Source organism: Eriocheir sinensis, chromosome 2, assembly GCF_024679095.1.
Source record: "Eriocheir sinensis breed Jianghai 21 chromosome 2, ASM2467909v1, whole genome shotgun sequence".
Lineage (NCBI taxonomy): Eukaryota > Metazoa > Arthropoda > Malacostraca > Decapoda > Varunidae > Eriocheir > Eriocheir sinensis.
In genome coordinates this window covers 30346955-30366755 of record NC_066510.1, presented here as the reverse complement: position 1 = coordinate 30366755, position 19801 = coordinate 30346955, and the positions used below count along the sequence as shown (strand labels likewise).

Here is a 19801-nt window from a genome sequence, read left to right as displayed (position 1 = left end):
GGGGAGGGGGGGAGGCCATATATTACTTTATCGTGATTTATTACCCTAACGTATTACTTCCACCTACTCAACCCCCCCAACCCCCCCCTCTCCCCCCCTCCAAAAAAAAAAAGAAAGTGTTTAATATCGTCCTTCACTAATATTATCATCCATCACGTGGTTAGTTTAAATGTAGGCCAAACCCATGATCACCTAGTCTATATTTTTGTTATTGCTGAACATTTAACCCGTCCGCTGCGATTGACACGGATTTCGCCTTCACTGGTAGCGTGGTAACAAAATGCTCCCAGGTCTTTCTTTGCCTCTGTGGTGGATAGTGGAGTGTTTCCCATGTGGTATTGGAATGCTGGATTTCCCCTCCCAAGGTGCATGATTTTACATTTTTCTGCATTGTATTGTGGCAGTCACTTTTTGTTCCATTCCTGTAGCTTGGTGATGTCTTTTTGTAGGTGGTCCGCAGCCAAGGGATTAAAGCTTTATTCTTAAACACTGTGGCACTCTGGCACACATGGAAAGTTTTTTTTTTGTTATTTTTTTATAACAGAGGAGACAGTTCAAAGGCGTTAAAAAAAGAAAACAATAATGCAAAAAAAAGCCCGCTGCTTACTGATCCTGAATAGAGTACAGAGGAGTGGCCAAAAAGGGAATTGTAGGCCTTTCCACGGGTAGTTTTATGGCCTTGATGGAATGAATGTAAAGCTAACACTCATGAGAAACCTATTAGTCTTCTTTTCTGCTTTTAGGAAGAGTTGAACTGCGAGGCGGGAGCGTGTAAGAACTCCGGCCTCATGATGCATAACTTGGAGCAACTGTACCAAAGAGAAAATAAAAACTGATAAAGATAATTGTGCATTTCTCTTTGTATTGTAGAATGTTTGCGTAGACCAAGTTCCTGATCCTCCTCCATTAGAATGTTAGCGTAGACCAAGTTCGTGATCCTCCTCCATAAGAATGTTAGCGTAGACCAAGTTCCTGATCCTCCTCCTCGTGTTGTCTTCATAGTGATCAGAAGGGTGGCTGGTTTGGGTAAGGCTAAAAATTTCAACTCCGTGGCTTCAGAAAGCTTAACAAGGCTCACTAATCACGTTTTTCGCCCCCAACTCTAACCGTAGATAGACTTTCAACTCTTTAAAAAAAGTTTAAAAATCACACCGGCGTCCCACTGAGAAAAAGGTCCTCCTCAGCGAGTAGCGAGTAGCGGGCTTTTTTTTATTGTTTGCTTTTTTGTGTGCCCTTGAGCTGTCTCCTTTGTAGTAAAAAAATAATAAAAAATCGGAAAATGGGTGGTTTGTGTAAGGCTAAAGACCTCAACTCCGTGGGTTCAGAAAGCTTAACAAGGGTCACTAATCACGTTTTTCGCCCCCAACTCTAACCTAAGCCAGACTTTCAACTCTTAAAGAAAAGTAAAAAAAAATCACGCCGGGGTTCCACTGAGAATAAGGTTTCCAGAAAGGGATTGAATCTTAAAGTGTCCCAAATAATCGTACCGTGGCGTGTTCCTGGAGGAGTCGGTGAGGCGGAAGGGCGGCGCTTGGTGGGCTGACGAAGGCTGAGGTGTTTAAGTTGGAAGCCTTTACGTCCGCCCCCACCACCACCACCACCACCAATCAGTGTGAGTGAAGGCGTTGAGGTGTGTGTGTGTGTGTGTGTGTGTGTGTGTGTGTGTGTGTGTGTGTGTATGTCTTCGCCTATCTTTGTTTTCGTATATCTGTTTTTTTTTTTCTACATTTGTCTACTTGTCTATGTTTGTCTGTCTTTTTGTCGGTCTGTCTGTCGTTGTCTTAGCATACTCATCTTAACATACTTAGCATACTCAACATACTTAGCATACTCAGCATACTTAGCATACTCAGCATACTTAGCATATCTCCCTCATGGCGTATACAGACCAGGAACGGACATTAGGACACCATTGCTCCATCGGACGTTTGTTTGTTAGTTTGTTTTCATTTATTTTCCAAAAGAGAATATAGCAGAATCTACTTCCCAGGGTACCCACTGCACTAACACATAGGTATGCTCTGATGGGCCATCCTCTCATGAGCAAACTTTCGGATCATAATTGCATAGAAAAAATGAACCGAATAAAAAGCTGTACTGAAATGGTTGGGTGTATTTTTTCATGTTTTTTGTGTGCGAGTGATTTCAACATTTCAAACATATCTATTTTCTGTTTTAGCTCATTCCATTAATCAACATATTCATTGTGATGGTGGAATTTATGCGGGCAGTAAATCTTCTGTTATTAAAAAGGATCCAATGTTTTAATACGTCCCGCTGGTCATGGGATATTTGCAACGCTAATATACTGTTGAACGAATCCATCAGTGTCTTTCAACTCTTTCCCGCACCGGTCATGGTAAACAAATGGGCCGTGATATGCGTCCAAACAACAGCCAACACGGGGGAGGCACAGACTGGTAACGACTTGGTAACACTCAGAGGCAACGTTGTCAGATTGTCGTACTCAGCCGCTTATATATATACCGACTTCGGACCCCAAATCCGTCTCCTGGTCCCTAATAACAAGATTCATTTATATTCTTCTTTTTTTCTTTTTCTTTTTTTCTTTTCTTTTTTCAGCTAAGGAGACAGTTCAAGGGCGTAAAGAAAAAAAAAAAAAAAAAAAAAAAGCCCGCTACTCACTGCTCCTGAATAGAGAGATCCTGATGTTTCTTGGCAATAGTTAGGCGTCAGAATCCGGTAAATACTGTGCTCTGAGTACGATATCTGGGAACGGTGCTCAGAGGTACTATGTTCGTATTCTTAAATGTATCTCCCATTACGACTGTTTTCCAAGGCCACAGAGAAGATTAACCGGGTTTTCCAAGGGTGCTTTTTCCGTTCAAAGTGCAGAAGTCGGGTACAACTATCACTGGGATGGAAAAGCAACCCATGTAAATCTCAGGAACTTTTAATCTGGTAGCTGCTATGGGGATCCTGTTTTTTAAAGGCCCCTCTTAGCGAGAAAAATGAGAAAAAATCATCACTCACACAAACCATTTCATAATATATATTAACGCATTTGTGATCAGTTTATGCATCATCTATTTTTGGGGGTTTATATCATGGCACAAATTTGGCCCGTCGCTGGTACACGGTAAAGCCACAAATTTGACCCGTCACTGCTACACGGTAAAGCCACAAATTTGACCTGTCGCTGCTACACGGTAAAGCCACAAATTTGACCTGTCGCTGCTACACGGTAAAGCCACAAATTTGACCCGTCGCTGATACACGGTTAAGAGAGGCTTTTTCAAACGGGAGAACTGAGGTGCAGATACGCTGAGGAATACTGGCTTATGTATCTTCGGTTTTATTTGTATTTTTTATAACAAAGAAGACAGTTTAAGGGAAAAAAAAAAAAAAAAAGAAACAATAATGAAAAAAAAAGAGCCCGCTACTCAAATGTAAATGTTATATAAAGACTCGACGTAATGACCTTATCCCGAACTGTTACAGACTGTTGACAACTTGGCAACGCTCGAAAGGACGTATTCTATAGCTTCGTTATGTATAGAGACTCTACCTAATGATCCTATATCGACCTTTTTACGCTCTCTTCTTATACAGTTCGTAGTTCAAGAATAAGGTGTCGCACGTTTCCTTATTGTTCACTTTCTACCTCGTTACATGGAGAGGCCGGCTTGACACATACCCGTCTAGCGAACCTTAACGAGACACCCAAACATCCTTATGGCCACTCCAGTCGGGGCATTGAGTATCTCCATTCAGTGCAGGATGGCGAGGCGGGAAGCGAACCCACTTACGCTCCTGTATAGAACTCACGCGCTCTCAAAAGCCACTCCTTGAAGCTGGAATCGAGTGCTGAGTGTCTGATGCTGTATGGAGGCTATCGTGTCAAGAGGAGGACGATTGGAAGGCATCACAACAGCCGGTCATACTCTTCCTCTTCCTCCTTTTCCTCCTCCTCCTCCTCCTCCTCCTATTCCCCGCGGCGCTGCGACCTGCTTTTCTATACACTCTTGATATGCTATTGTAGGGACCAGAGGCCGTGAGAGCGTCGAGCCGGCCGTCTGGTGCCCGCTCCCTTATACGGCTAATGGGGATCCTTAGGTTGTCCGTCCCTTCTTCAGTGTGTGTGTGTGTGTGTGTGTGTGTGTGTGTGTGTGTGTTTCGCTGGAGGAGTTTTAGCGTTATATCTTCATCATATTGTAAAGTTCTGCGTAATCCATTCTTTGTCGCTCTCATCTCTTCTCCTCCTCTTCCTCCTCCTCCTCCTCCTCCGCGGCGTGTGTCAAGTCCGCTGAGGCTGACTGGAGAGTCCTTGAAGACTTTCCACAATTTGATTCTTGGAGGACGCGCTTCTGCCCCCGATGCGCCCTATTAGACAAATTGGCCTCTGAGTCTCAAGAACTGTTGGAAGCTCATTACCGTGGGTGGGGGGGATCGAAGTGGGGTCCGGGGGGGCTGTGGTGGCAGCAGTGGAGAATCAAGTCGCTAATTAATTGGATTGCAGGTAGCAGGTGTGGAGTCTTATGTTCTCTTTCTCTCTCCCTCCAGCGGCAGGTGTACCCGAGGGCGCTGATTTCACACCTGGGATGACTGTGAGTTGTTACCTGGTTTTGAGAGTTTACCTGTTGATGTGGTGGTGCTGGTGATTTTATTTGTTATTTTTTTATGAAGTTTTTACCTGTGGTGGTGTTTTTTTCAGTTTTTGTTTGTTTATCTTGTGGTTTTATTTATTTTTCATTCATTTATTTTGCTCAAGTGTTTATCTATTTTTGTTGTGTTTGTTTTTGCTTAAGTGTTTTGAGTTAATAGCGAAAATGCACGTGATGTTTGTTTTTATTATACATTTATTTTGCTCAAGTGTTTACCTATTTTTGTTGTGTTTGTTTTTGCTTAAGTGTTTTGAGTTAATAGCGAAGATGCACTGCCTTGAGGAGGGCATTAGTTTATGTATTATTGGAGGTGTAATTATAATACCTCACGACGCTTACGAGTAATTTACAGGTATTGAGAGTCTTCCACTTATTGTTGTGTCTTAGGTCTTTTGTTTCTTAATTTCTGTGATGTGGGGAAAAGTAGCTGCCAATATTGCTTCCGTCTGATCGAAGGGTCTGTTTATTTTTTACCGCTTAGAAGTTCTCCGTTTCCAATCCATTTTTTTCTACAGACGATAGGTTTGATTGCAAAGGTGAAGAAAGTACCGTCTAGTGTTAGTATTTGTTCAGCATATAAAAAAAGCATATCGTAGTGGCCTTTAAAAAAAACATATCGTAGTGACCATTGCAAAGGTGAAGAAAGTGCCGTCTAGTGTTAGTATTTGTTCAACCTAAAAAATATTAAAAAAATGTATCGTAGTGGCCATTGCAAAGGTGAAGAAAGCATCGTCTAGAGTTAGTATTTGTTCAGCCTATAAGTCTGCCGCGCGCTGCTATTCTCTGTCGTAAACTTGGCTTCATCTATATTTGTTTTTCGTCTGGAGGTTTGAGTGAATATCGTAATGGCTTTCACGGTTTAAAAAGAGCGTTCACTAGTGTTGTTGTTTTCTGACTCAAACGTCCACCTCTCCTGTTTTCGCTTAAATATTCGAGTTTGCTGTTCATCAATCTATATTTCTTTCAGATTTAAGGTTTGTATGAGTATCGTAATGGCTGTGAGTAAAGAAAAAGAAGTAAGTACCTGTATTCGTTGTTACTGTCCGCCCCAAACCTCATCCTCCTCCGTTTCCGCTCAAAAGTAATGTTCTCCGTCTGTATCGAGTTCGCCGTCCCTCCAGTGTCTTTACGAGGGAGCGCCGCCCCCCTCCACCTGTAGCTGAGGCCTCGATAACCTAATTACCAACAAATCAAGACCAAGCTCTCGCAGGTTATTGGTCCGACCCCGCGCGCGTCCTCAGTGGTCTGCTATACTCCGCCTCTTGTGCTTGTTGCTTCCTCTCTTCTTCTCTCCCTTTCTTCTTTCGTCTCCGTTTGTAGCCTCTCCTTTTGCTTCCTCCTTTACTGCCATTTCTCACTACGTTTTTTTTTTTTTATTGATAGTAAAAACAGTATTGATAGTTGTAATGCTGGTAATGCAAGTTCGTTTTTTCTTCATTTTCTTCTTCTAATAATATTCCTTCGTTCTTCTTTTTTGCTTCTTCTTCTTCCTCCTCTTCCTCCTTTTCCTTCTTCTTCTCCTCCTTTTCTTCCTTTTCCTCTTTCTCCTCTTGTTTTCTTCTCTCCTCCTCCTCTTCTCCTTCTCTTCCTCCTTTTCCTCTTCCTCTTTTATTTTCTCCTCCTCCTCCTCCTCCTCCTCCTCCTCTTCTTCCTTTTTCTCTTCCTCCTCTTATTTTCTCCTCTCCTCCTCCTCCTCTTCTCCTTCCTCTTCCTTCTTCTCTTCCTTTTCTACCTCCTCCTCCTCCCCCTCTTCCTATTACCCTCCATCCCTTCATCCTCTCTACAGCATCCTTCTTCCTCCCGTATGATGCTTTCCTGCTTATATCCGGCCCATTTCCTCTCCCCTTTGCCCTTCCACCTTGCCCTTTGTCCTTCTTGCCCTTTACCTTCCCTTTTTTGCTCCTCCTTCTCCTCTTCCTTCTCTTATCCTTTCTCCTTCTCCTCTTCTTCCTTTTCCTCTTCCTTTTATTTCCTCCTCCTCCTTCTCCTTCTCCTCTTCCTCCTCTTATCCTTCCTCTCCTCTTCTTCTTTTTCCTCTTCCTCTTTTCCTTTCTCCTTCTCCTTCTCTGCTTCCTCCTCTTCTTCCTTTTTCTCTTCCTCTTATTTTTCTCTTCTCCTCTTCTTCTCCTTCCTCCTTCTCCTTCTCCTCTTCCTCCTCTTATCGTTTCTCCTCCTCTTCTTCCTTTTCCTCTTCCTCTTATTTTTCTCTTCTCTTCTTCTCCTTCCTCCTCCTCCTTCTCCTCTTCTTCCTCTTATCCTTCCTCTCCTCTTCTTCCTTTTCCTCTTCCTCTCCTCCTCCTTCTCCTTCTCCTATTACCCTCCCTCCCTCCCTTCGGCTTCGCCCCAGCATCCATTCTTCTCCCTCTCCCATCTTGCATTCCTCCCTATCTCCCAACCATTTCCTCTGCCCTTTAAAGATTCCTCCATATTACCCTTTGCTTCTCCATCGTTACCCTTTACCCTTTCATCATACCCGTCATCCTCTGCCTTACCCTTTATCATTTCACTTTGTCCCTTTTTTTTTCCCTCATTTTGTCATATTTTCTTTCCCACATTTTACCGTACTTTCTGCCCTTCTACTTTTCCCTTTACTTTTCCGTCTCACCCTCTACCCTTTGCCCCTTTACCCTTTGTCCCTTTCCCCTTCCCCGCCGGCACGTCACCTACTCACCTCCCTCCCACGTTCGATTCTTCCTCTCCTCCGCCCCCCCTCCCCCGCCCGTGTCCTTATGTAACACCCCCGTAGAGAGTACCGATGCATTATCTACCACCCATATCACCGCCTGTGTCTCCGCCCTCTGTCTCCGTCTCTGTCCATTTTTATTTCTCTGGTGATTTGTGACACTTTTTTTTTGCAGTACCTTTCCCTTCCCTTCCTCTTTTTCTTTTTCCCTTTTCTAGTCTTTTTTTACTTTTTTTCATTGATGTTGTTTTCCTCCTCTCGTATTTGGTGTTTTGTTTTATTATTACATTCCTGGTTTTCCTTCTTCTGTATGTCTCTCTGTTTCTTTTTCTGATGATTTGTAGTTTTTCCTTTTTTTCTCCTTTTCATTGATATTGTTTTCTTTTTCTTCCTTCGGTTCTTGGTCCTTTCTTTTATTACTGTATTCCTGGTTTTTCTTCTTCTGTATCTGTCTTTGCGTTTACCGTCTATTCCCGGTTCTCTTCCACTAACATGTTTTTCTTTTTCTTTTCTCCTGGTTATTCAATTCCTCTGCTACTCCATTTTTTATTTCTCCTTGTTTTTCCTTCTCCTTCTGCATCACGCCATATTTATTACCCAGGTTCTTCCTCTTCCCTGGTACGATTTCTGCTACTCCTGTTTTTATTTCTCCTTGTTCTTCCTCCTCCCACGTCACGCCATATTTCTTACCCTGGTCCTTCCTCTTCCCTGGTACGATTTCTGCTACTCCTGTTTTTATTTCTCCTTGTTTTCCTTCTGCGTCACCCCATATTTCTTACCCTGGTCCTTCCCCTTCCCTGGTACGATTTCTGCTACTCCTGTTTTTATTTCTCCTTGTTTTCCTTCTGCGTCACCCCATATTTCTTACCCTGGTCCTTCCCCTTCCCTGGTACGATTTCTGCTACTCCTGTTTTTATTTCTCCTTGTTTTCCTTCTGCGTCACCCCATATTTATTACCCTGGTCCTTCCCCTTCCCTGGTACGATTTCTGCTACTCCTGTTTTTATTTCTCCTTGTTCTTCCTCCTCCCACGTCACGCCATATTTATTACCCTGGTTTCTCCTCTCCCCTGGCACGATTCCTGGTAACCTGTTCTTTCATCCCGTTCTTTTCCTTTCGCCCTGTGTTTCTACTTTTCCTTGGGGTACATACATCCCTTTTTTCTTTCCCTACCTCCCATTTTCTTTTCCGCCTGTCAGACCAGCCACCTCCAGTCTTTTCTCTTTTGTTTTTTCTTTATCTCTCTACCTGTGCTTCCTTTTATTTTTTTTTGTCGCCTCCAGCTGTCTTGTTTTTTCTTTCTTTTCCCTCCTGCCGTTTAGTTTCTCTTCCCTCCCTTTCTCTTCTTTATTGTCTTTCTTTCTCAGTTTCCCCTACATTCTCTGCTCCACTTCCCATTCCCTTCCTTATTGTCTCTTTCCCTTCTCTTTTCGTCTATGTCTCTGTCGCCCATCCTTTTCTCTGTCCTCACTTTCTCTCTCTCTCTCTCTCTGTCCCCTGTCTTCCTTTCCCTTACAAATACCCTACTCTCCCTTCTTATTTCTCCATTTCTTTTTATTTTTCTTCTTTCTCTCGCGCACTCTTTTTCCCTACCCACCTCCGCTTTCCTTATCATTTCCTACCATCTCTTATCAACTCTCTTTTCCATCCAGTAGTATGTCTCATTCTCTCTACTTTCCCTCTATATCCATTCCCTTTCTCTTTCCCTGTAGCCACGCTCCATCACGTGCTCTCTTTATCCCCGTTTCTCTCCTTCCATCGCTTTCTTCTCTCTCAACCATCTCTGTCCATTCTTTTCCTATCATATCGTACTTTCTCTATCTCCCTTCTTTATCCCTTCTCTCTTTCTCCCTCCAGCCTTCACCACTCACCCGTGCACCGTTTCACTCCTCTATTCACCTTCTTTAACGCAGCCTCGCTCACTTGTGTCCATCTCCTCAACCTACACAAAAAAAAGGGGTGGGAGGTCTCTCGTCGCACATTGCCGCGGTGTGTCGAGCGGCCGCACCGGTGTTTACCTTCCCCCGGCTAATCGCAGGGGGTGGGAAGCTCATTAAAACTTGGCCAGGCTCCCGGACACGCCACGCTCAGAGGGGACGGCGGATGGGCATAACTTCAATGATTATGTCGTGATGGCGTCGGCGAGGAACTGGAGGATGATGATGATGATGAGGAGGAGGAAGAATTAGATACGTAGAGAGTGAAATAGAGATGTAGGTTGATAGATACATAAGTAGGTTAGTAAGCAGGGAGGGAAAGAGATAGATAGATAGGTAGATACGAATTCAGGTAGGTAGTAAGGCAAAAATATAAACAGAGAGGGAAGAGACAGGAGACACAGAGAGACGCAGAGGGAAAGACAGAGACAGGGGTAGATAAGTAGATAGGAAGCCAGGTAGGTAGGAAGGCAAAAATAGAAACAGAGAGGGAAGAGACAAGAGACACAGAGAGAGACAGAGGGAAAGACAGGGAAAGAGATAGGTAAGGAGGAAAAGATAGATAAATAGATAGATAGATAGGTAGATAGATAGATAGAAAGGCAGGTAGGTAGGAATGCAAAAATAGAGAGACAGAGAGGGAAGAGACAGGAGACACAGAGAGAAAGACAGAGATAGGGAATGATGAATAGCGTACGAGGAGAAACACGAGATCGAGAACAGGTATAGGAAGGAAAAAACGTAAGAAACAGAGAGAGAGAAAGAGATAGAGAGAGAGACTGAGAGATAGAGACACAGACAGACAGACAGACAGACAGACAGACAGACAGAATGATAAATAGGGAACGAGAGAGAGAGAGAGAGAGAGAGAGAGAGAGAGAGAAGGTTTGAGGAGAAAGCAAATTGGATAGGTAGGAGGTTGTTATGTTGCGGAGGAGGAGGAGGAGGAGGAAGAGGAGAAGAGGAGAAGAGGAGGAAGAGGAGAAGATGATGATGAGGAGGAGGCGGAGGCAGTGGAGGCGGCGTTGATAGGAGACGGGTAAAAAGTGACAGGTGACAGGTGCCGGGTGTCTGTTTTCTCTCTCTTTTTCTGACTGACATTCCTACGTCCCACAAGGCGCAGGGACGAGCGAAGACGATGTTACCTGTTGGCAGCCACTCGTGTGCTGTCTACCTGTTGATTGGAAGGGGGGTGGGGGGGTGGACAGGTAGACAGGTAGGTGGAGGTGTGATTGATGGAGAGTGGGATGAAATAGACGAAAGGAATATAACGAAATGGAATATATATGTAGGTCGGAATGTGTGTGTCTGTCTGTGTGTGTGTCTTTATTAATGTATGTATGTATGTATGTGTGTATGTGTGTGTGTATGAATGAATGGATGGTTGCACAAGTTAAGACAAGACCTCAAATCATTCTTAGAGAGAGAGAGAGAGAGAGAGAGAGAGAGAGAGAGAGAGAGAGAGAGAGAGAGAGAGAGAGAGATGTAGACAAATGAACAGAAACTAAACTCCCTCCCTCCCTCCCTCCCTCCCTCCCTCCTTCCCTCCATCCCTCCCTTCCCTTCCCTTTCTCATCATCCCATCTCTTAGTACTTTCCCTTTTCGTTGAAGTATAGCTGAGGGAAGCTGAGTAAGGGGTGCAGGGAAGAGGGTAAGAGAAAGACCAATGGATGCAGAGGATACCTGAGAGATGCAACAGAAGGTAAAGGAAGAAGTGTATAAGAATATTGAGGAGCTTGAGGGAGACTGCGGAAGATGGAAGGAGGAGAGTAAAAGAAATGCCGAGGGATGCTGAGAGCGGCTGAGGAAGGTAATGAAGGAAAATAAAAGAAAGCTAAGGAAGCTGAGGGTGGCTGAGGGGGTTGGGGAAGAGCATAAGGGGATGAACGATGAAAGTTTTGATTAGTTTAGCGTCAAGAGGTGCTCCAATCTTAGGTCTAAAGAGCTCCGCAGCGGCCTCGTGGTGGTCAGCTGGCCGCCCGAGGAGAACAGGTGGGAAAAGGAGGTCAAAGGGAGGGAGGGAGAGAAAGGAAGTTGTTGAAGTGAGAGAGGGAGGGAGAAAAGAGAGGGAAAGGAAGTTGTTGAAGAGAGGGAGGGAGGGAGGGAGAGAGAAGCAAGCAGGAGTTCAAAGGGAGAAAGAAAAGAGTAGGAGAGGAAATTATCAAAGGGAGAGAAAGAAGAAGGAAATTGACGAAGGATGGGAGGTAGGTAGGAAGAAACAAGTTGGAGGAATTCAAAGGGAGGAAGGGAGAAGAGAGAGAAAGGAAGACTTGGGAGGGAGGAAGAAGCAAGGAGTTCAAAGTGAGGGAGAGAGAAAGAAAGGAAATTATCGATGGGAGGGAGATAAGGAGGAAGGAAGAGGAGGAGGAGGAGGAGGAGGAGGAGGAGGAGGAGGAGGAGGAGGAGGAGGAGGAGGAGGAGGAGGAGGAGTGCAAGGTATATTTCCCAAGTGACTAAGAGATTCATGAGTTGATTGCTAGGATATAACGGAAGGCCTGGAGGTTATTAGTGATGAACAGACTACCATTACTACTACTACTACTACTACTACTACTACTACCTTCTACTACTACTACTACTACTTTTACTACTACTGTCACTACTATTACTACTACTACTGTTGCTGCTGCTATATCATCATCATCATCATCATTATCACCGTTGCCATCATCATCATTGTCATCATAATCATTGTCATCATCTTCCAATAATCTGTAAAAGTTCGTAATCTGAGTCCAATCTCTTTGCGGCGCCTCCTTTCATCGTAAGTTCGTGTGTTTGTTTGTCCAGCGGTCGCCCGGGTCAGCCGCGTGCCTCGGGGGAAGAAGAGCACGCCGGATCACCGCTGAAACAAGTCCGGGAAGTTTCTGTTCGAAGTTCGTTCCGCGAAATCGAACTTGCGACTGACCGATAAAAGTCTTGCCCGAAATAGCGGCGAACAAGGATAGGTTTGAAATTACAGGGGGGCAGTGTTAATTAATATACTCCCATAAGGCGCGTTTTTATTATTTTTTACCCCAGGAGGAGAAAGAGGAGGAGTGAGAGGGAAGGGAAGAAAAGGAGGACGTGGCCTATGAGGAGAATGAAGAGGTTAGGGAGAAGGACAAAAGATATCGAAATTTTAACTGACATTATTGGTGTAACAAAACTAGCTTTGAAATTGCGACATAATCATTTCAATTTAAAAGGATCAAAACGTGAATTGCAATAGTCGAAATACCGGAAACATGTTTGGTGTCGCACAAAGTCATAATATTTACGAATGGATCAACATACCAATCAGAGTAATTGGAGTAAATGAAATCAATATCGGCGAAATTAAAAACAACTGCACAGAAATGGAAAGTATTAGCGATGAAAAAATGTGATGAATTGCTACCAGGAACTGAATATGGACGTAAATTAACAACCGAATGAAGCTTAAAACACAAACTGGAACTAAACTTGAGGACAATTCAGCATTTTTTCCGCTGTTACCAATATAATGATAACGTTTTGACGGACATTTTTTTCCAGCCGACGCTCTGTCTCTTTTACTGAAAAAAAAAAAAAAAAAGAAAACAAAGAAATAATTGAAATCATCGTTATCGTCAGCCATTACTTACACTGCAGGGACAAAGGCCTTTCCCAACGTCCTTCACTTCCCTGTTTCTGAGTACTACGTTTTAATCTGTCAAAGGCTTCAGTTTCACCTCCTTCTGGTCGTCTGTATTCCTTACCTACTATCCCTGAACTATCTGGTACTCTTTTGCTTTGCTTGTCCGTCTTTTATCACTCTAACTCACGATAAGATTTGCTCAAGTCCATTTCTTATTCTAAATCGTAATTAAAATACAATTAGCTTAAGTCTCTCTCAAATCCACGATGCCCGCTTCCTGTATCTCCATGTCACATCAAACATTTTCCTCTTTATTCCTCTTTGAAGCTGAACACGACACACACATATAGTCAAATGATGCCTACCACAATGACAGGTAGTAATTAGGCTTTGAGGGTGTATTTTTTCCGCCGTAGCGCGCGTGTATATCATCAAAAGGAGGGGTAATTATCCTGATGCCTCGCCGCCGGAGTGAGCCGGGTAATGGCCTGTTTGTGGCGTCCATCCTCCGCGTGAAGCCTAGCTAGAGCCGCGAGCCGATCACAGAGCCTCCCGATGGTGTACCCCGCGGGCTTTGGGGAATGTGATTATGTGTTTCGTCCTTTGTTTGGTGAGGTGGGGGTTTGTGTTGATGATGGTGATGATAGTGATGTTGATGATGATTGTACGACTACTACTATTGCTACTACCACTATTACGTACCATCTTTTGTTTAGTGTGGTAGTGAAGGCTTATATTGATGATGACAATGATGGTGAAATGATTATGCAACTACTACTACTACTACTACGTACCATCCTTTATTTAGTGTGGTAGTGAAGGCTTATATTGATGATGAAAATGATGGTGAAATGATTATGCAACTACTACTACTACTACTACTACTACTACTACTACTACTACTACTACTACTACTACTGAAACGATGGTAAAAATATTGATAATGATGGTAGAAGAATGAGAATAAGAATGATATATAGAAGCATTATGCCAGCTTGAAATATTATACGATCTCGCTTTCAGCCTTTCAAATATTTCACCTTTTCTTACCTGCATGCATTTCTTTTCCTCCCCACCACCACCACCACCACGACCTCTCCACCCCATCCACTTTCCCTCTTCCATTATCCACTTTTCACTCGTTCCACTTCCTTCCTTTCCATCTTCACCACCTCCCTCCGCCCCTTCCCTCCATCCCTCGTCATCTCCCCACCCACCACCACCACCACCACCGTAAGCACCGCCTTGGGACATATGGCAGAGTCGCTTAAGGAGGTAAAAAGTAGGGGACCGCACATCACTTGAGTCACGAAGAGCCTTTCCTTGTACGCCCCTCCCCCCGCCACACACACACACACACACACACACACACACGCACACGCACACGCACACGCACGCTTGAGCCTTCTGTCACTCACTCCGCTGCTGGTTATGTCTCCTCCTCCTCCTCCTTCTCCTCTTCCCTCAGTTTATCTTCCCTCCTCTATTTTTTTCCTCCATTCATCTCGTGTATTCGTCATTCATATCTATCCCATTTTCTTTCTCATCTTCTTCCGTTTTCTCTTTTCCTCTCCTTTCCTCTCCTCTGGTATCTCTCTCTTATCTTTTCTTCTGTAATATCCTCCCCTCCCCTTTGCTCACCTGATCTCTCTCTCTCTCTCTCTCTCTCTCTCTCTCTCTCTCTCTCTCTCTCTCTCTCTCTCTCTCTCTCTCTCTCTCTCTCTCTCTCTCTCTCTCTCTCTCTCTCTCTCTCTCTCTCTCTCTCTCTCTCTCTCTCTCTCTCTCTCTTCATTTCCTTTCATCTGAGCACGCCTAGAAATCCCTCAGTCACATCCCTTATCATATCTCTTTCCTCTCTTTTTTTTTCGTATAATTTCCTCACTTTTCATTTCTTTACTTTCTCTCTTCATTCTTCCCTTAGTTTTCTTACCTCTTTTTTTTTTTAAGTCTGGGCTCCACCATTACCTTATCTCCCTTGTTCGTATCCCCTTACTCTTTTTTTTTCACCTGTTTTGCTTATCATTTCGTTTATTATCATCCTTCATTTTCTCTCTCGTCATTCCTCTTAATATTCCTTACTCTGTGTATTCCTGTTTGTCCCTCAGAAATACACATTTTCTCTTTCTTTTCCTCTTTCGTATAGTTTTCTTTATCATCTTATATTTTCTCTTACCTCATGGATCTTAGTTTTTTTTTTTTTTTTTTTTACAGCGAAGGAGACAGCTCAAGGGCAAAAGAAAAAGGAAACCATCATGGAAAAAAAAAGCCCGGTACTCGCTGCTCCTGTAAAAGAATTCAGAGGAGTAGCCGAAAGATAGGTCAATTTCGGGAGGTGAGGTGTCCAGATACCCTCCTTTGCCTGACAGTATCTTCTAAGTCTTCCCTATATTCCCTTCTCTCCCTCAATCACATTATTTTATCATTCCTCTACTTTGTTCTCTTCTCTCCCTCATCTTATAATTTTACTCGTTCCTCATCTGTTTTTCCGTATTATATCTACAATTTTCATACTTAATTATTTCTCTCTTCATTCATATTAGTCTGACTCGTATCTTTTTATCCTTCCTACCATTCCCTCCTCTCCCAACGCCTGTTTTTTTATCTGTTTTCTCGTATCATTTCCATACTTTTCATGATTTATTTATCTCCTCACTCTTATTAGTTTGGGTTTCATATCTTTTTAGCCTTCCTACCATTCCCTCCTCTCCCAACGCCTGTTTTTTTTTATCTGTTGTCTCGTATCATTTCCACACTTTTCATACTTTATTTCTCTCCTCACTCTTATTAGTTTGTCTTCATATCTGTTTAGCCTTCCTACCATTCCCTCCTCTCCCAACGCCCTCAACCTCGCATCTATCCACTCTTTTCATCCTCTGCTTAGTTTGTCTGATATATTTTAAGTCTGGCCTCCTTTCCCGTCCCTCCTTCCACTCCCCCCTCGCACCTCACTCCCTATCCTCGGCCCCACACTCCGCCGTCGTTATCTCGGGCTCTGTGGTCGGCTCGCGGGAAATAATGAAGGTGGAGCCTCGTTGTTATATATATTTTGTGGGTTGTGAAGCCCCTCGTAAAGGGGAAAAAGAAGAAGAATCCGGCCCGCGTTTAGGCTTGTATCCCTAGGTTTATGTGGAGGCCGTGTGTGTGTGTGTGTGTGTGTGTGTGTGTGTGTGTGTGTGTGTGTGTGTGTGCTCGTATCCCCTTGTTTATGTTTTGTTTTGTTACTGTTATGTTTTTTTTTTATCTTTAGTTTGTTTTTTGTGTTTATGTAATTCAGTGCTGGCTTTTTTTTTTCATTTTTATTATACGTTAGTGTGGATCTGTTTTTTTTTTTTTTTGGGGGGGGGTGGTTCTTTTGTCTTCTGTATTTTTTTTTAATTTCGTTGTCCATTATTCGTTTATGTGGATCTTTTGTTTTTCCTTTATTTGGTTGTTTGTTTTTTTAGTGTTAATGAAATTTAGTGCTTGCTTCCGTTTTTTTTCAGTTTTCAGTTTTTCAGTGTGTGGATCTGTCTTCAGTTTATACGCGGCTTTTGTTCAGCTTTTTGTTCAGCTTCTGTTATTCGTACTCGTTTTATTTCATCTCTATATTCTGCTTAGTGTCAATATTTTCTTTTATTTTGGATCGGCTGCGTTTGTTTATAAATCTCCCGTCTCTTAATCATTTGTTTAAGTCGGTATCTCTTGACTTACGAACTCGATTTCTTTTTTAACTTTTCTTCCTCTCCTTTCCTTCGACCTCAATGGATGTCTCTCGCTAATGACTCCCTGTTTATATTATTTCTAGATTCGACATTACAAACAGCAACTTTTATCTATCTTAAACATAAACTCATTACCTTTAAACAAACATGTAATCGTCTATATCTGTTAAGTTACGCTACCCATAAATTCTTCATACAATACAAAAAATCGGAAATAATTTATAGTCATCCACGTCGCAGTATTTCAAGTCGCGTCCTTCATTAAGACGAGCAACGAAGCCATAAAGGTACAAGGGTCGGAGTGGAAGCAGGGTCAGGGACGACACACACGACGACACGAGTTTAATTGTGACGTGTGGGCGAGGCGAGGCGGAGCGAGTCAAGGAGCGGCCAGGTGAAGCGGGGCGAGGCGAGGCGAGGAGAGGCCAGGTGAAGCGGGGCGAGGCGAGGCGAGGAGAGGCCAGGTGAAGGGGGGGAGGCGAGGCGAGGAGAGGCGGAGCGAGTCAAGGAGAGGCCAGGTGAAGCGGGGCGAGGCGAGGCAGGAACTTTAGGTCATTGAGAGGCAGCGGTAGTAAAGAGAAGCGGCTGAATGGGCAATGCGTTCAGGCCAGGTCGGAATCATTATAAACCTTCGCCTTCACCTCGTTGTCGCCCTCATTTTCTTCTTGTTCACTTTTTTTCGTTTTTTTCCTTTCTCATTTTTGTTTATGAGTTTTGTTTTGTTTTTCTTGTTTTGTTTTTGTTCTTGGTCGTATGTTTTCTTTATCTCTTTGGTCCTGTTTTGTTTTTGGTTTCGTTCTTGTTCTTCTCTTGTTCTCCTCCTCCTCCAAATCGAAGTTATCCATCATTAGGGCCATCATTATTAGCATAGTCATCATCATCATTATCATCATTACCATGCCAAAATAACACACACACACACACACACACACACACACACACACACACACACACACACACACACAGAATCAAATCAATGCCTGGTGCCAAACGCTCGCTTGTTAACTCACTTCCCGGCAAACAGACAGAACAGAACAGACTCGGCGCCGACCTGTATATAGGAAGCGACATGACGAACAGGTGTGAGAGAGGAAGAAAGAAAGAAAGAAAAACACACACACACCTGTCAATCACAATATTCACCTGGGACACCGTTAATTACTCACTCACGCATACACACACGCACACACACAGACCCAAACACAAACAAACATACATACACACATAGTCACATGCCTGGGAACTCGGACAGGTGTGACACGCGGCCCGTCTGGACACACATACCCCCTCCCCCCCCTCCCCCTCCTCCTCCCCCTCCACACACTCACGGATCGACAGGTGCAAACGAAGCCGAGGTGTCTGTTTCCTCTTTGACGGCGCGCGGGGAGTGGAATCGGTGTTTGCAGATCGCAGTCATCACCGGAGACAACAAACAAACATACGGGGGGTGGGGGGTGGGGGGGCGTGGTGATGGAAAGGGAGGGAGGGGAGGAGAGGGGAGGATAGGGAGTGGGTGTGTCTTTGTGCCGAATACCTGTCCCTCTGTCTGTCTGTCTGTCTTTCTCCCTCTGTTCGTTAGCGTGTGAAAGTGACGTGGTAAAGGTATTGCTGGTTGTGTAAGGTGAGGGTGGATGGTGAGGGTGTATGGTTGTGAATGGTGGTTGGGGTGTATGGTGGTGCATGATGGTGAGTGGTGAGTGGTTGTGGTGTACGGTGATGGTGGTGGTGGTGGAAGGGTCACACCGGGTCACACTCATCGTTTAATACATCTTTTGACCTGACCACCTTCCTCAACCACTTAACCAGTACACCACCACCATCACCACCACTTGTATCTCTCCACTTACACTTTCTTTCTTGCTTACTGATCCCTCTTCTTCGTCCTCCTCCATCTCTTCCTCCCACCCCTCCTCCTCCTCCTCCTCCTCCTCCTCCGTCAGCTTCATCTCGTTACGGTGAGAGAAAGTTCTGTTGGAGTTTCGGCCCAGAAGAAGACCCGCAGGAGGAGAAGAAAAGTTGCTTATTTGTTAGCAATGGAGAGAGAGAGAGAGAGAGAGAGAGAGAGAGAGAGAGAGAGAGACAATGTATATGTGTGTGACTTTTTTTCCTCCTAGCTTCTCTCTCTCTCTCTCTCTCTCTCTCTCTCTCTCTCTCTCTCTCTCTCTCTCTCATACATTTTTTTTCCATTCCCTCTTTTTTATCCCTCACTCTCTTTACTCTCTCCCTCTCCCACTCTCCCTTTCATCCATGCGGCGCCCCAAGGATAAGTGATTAGGTAAAGTTTGTAGTGGGGGCGTCAGGTGTGGTGGTGGTGGTGGTGGTGGTGGTGGTAGTATCAGGGGCGTGTGATGAGTGATATTGGTGTTGTATCGTGGCAGTTCGTGTCGAGTGTCTGTTTTGGCTGTTGACTCTCTGGCGCCAAATTTGCACAAGTGAATTAGTAAAAAGTGATGTGATAATGCAGGCAAAACAAACTGCATGATATTTGACGGCTGTTATAACATGTAGGCCACTGAATTGTAACGAAGTGGGAACACACACACACACTCACACACACACACACACACACACACACACACACACACACACACACACACACACACACACACACACACATGCGAACTTATGCATGGCTAACTTTTCTCTGCTTTTTCAACATGCATCCGCGGACTTATTTAAATTCATAATGGAGACAGGCCGCTGAACATCATGTACGCATATCCGGAAAAAAAAGTTCGGATGGTGTGTGTGTGTGTGGGGGGGGAGGGGGGGATGGTGTGTGTCTGTGTGTGTGTGTGTGTGTGTGTCATTCAGTGTTACCAGGAGATTATTGTCCTCAGCATATTGTAATTTTTTCCGGTTTTTGACACATAACGATCACACACACACACACACACACAAAAAAAAAAAAAAAAAAAAAAAAACGCATCAACAATCTACGGTTTGAACGATAACTCCGAGTATCGCTATTTGTATGGGTACGGCAATTTTGGGACTGAAAACGATATGTGCAGACCTCTAAGTACGATAATATGGTTTTGTTGGAATGTGCGTGTGTGCGTGTGCGTGTGAGTGGGTGGGGGAAGAGGGGGAAAGGCACGGGGCGGGGTAGCTGTGTGCGCGGTGCTGTGGCTGAGCGCGGCGGTACACAGCTGGGGCGGGCGGTCTTCCCCTGGCGGCGGTAATCTGTCCGCCGTCCGCTCCTGCCGATGCGACATATTGGTGTGTTTTAGGAATTCGTGAGGTGGCCCGCCGCC

At 44.2% G+C, this 19801-nt stretch overlaps 1 protein-coding gene across 2 annotated transcripts in view; it reads left to right on the top strand.

Annotated features, from left to right (window-relative positions):
- Positions 1–4543: 4543 nt before the first annotated feature.
- The window catches only part of LOC127002445 (UDP-glucuronosyltransferase 2A3-like), a 271862-nt gene continuing 256604 nt past the window's right edge, over positions 4544–19801 (top strand). For both annotated transcript variants that reach the window (XM_050868421.1, XM_050868433.1), the window contains exon 1: positions 4544–4568. The gene's annotated coding sequence lies outside the window, so the exon portion shown is untranslated. The remainder of the gene's footprint in view (positions 4569–19801) is intronic.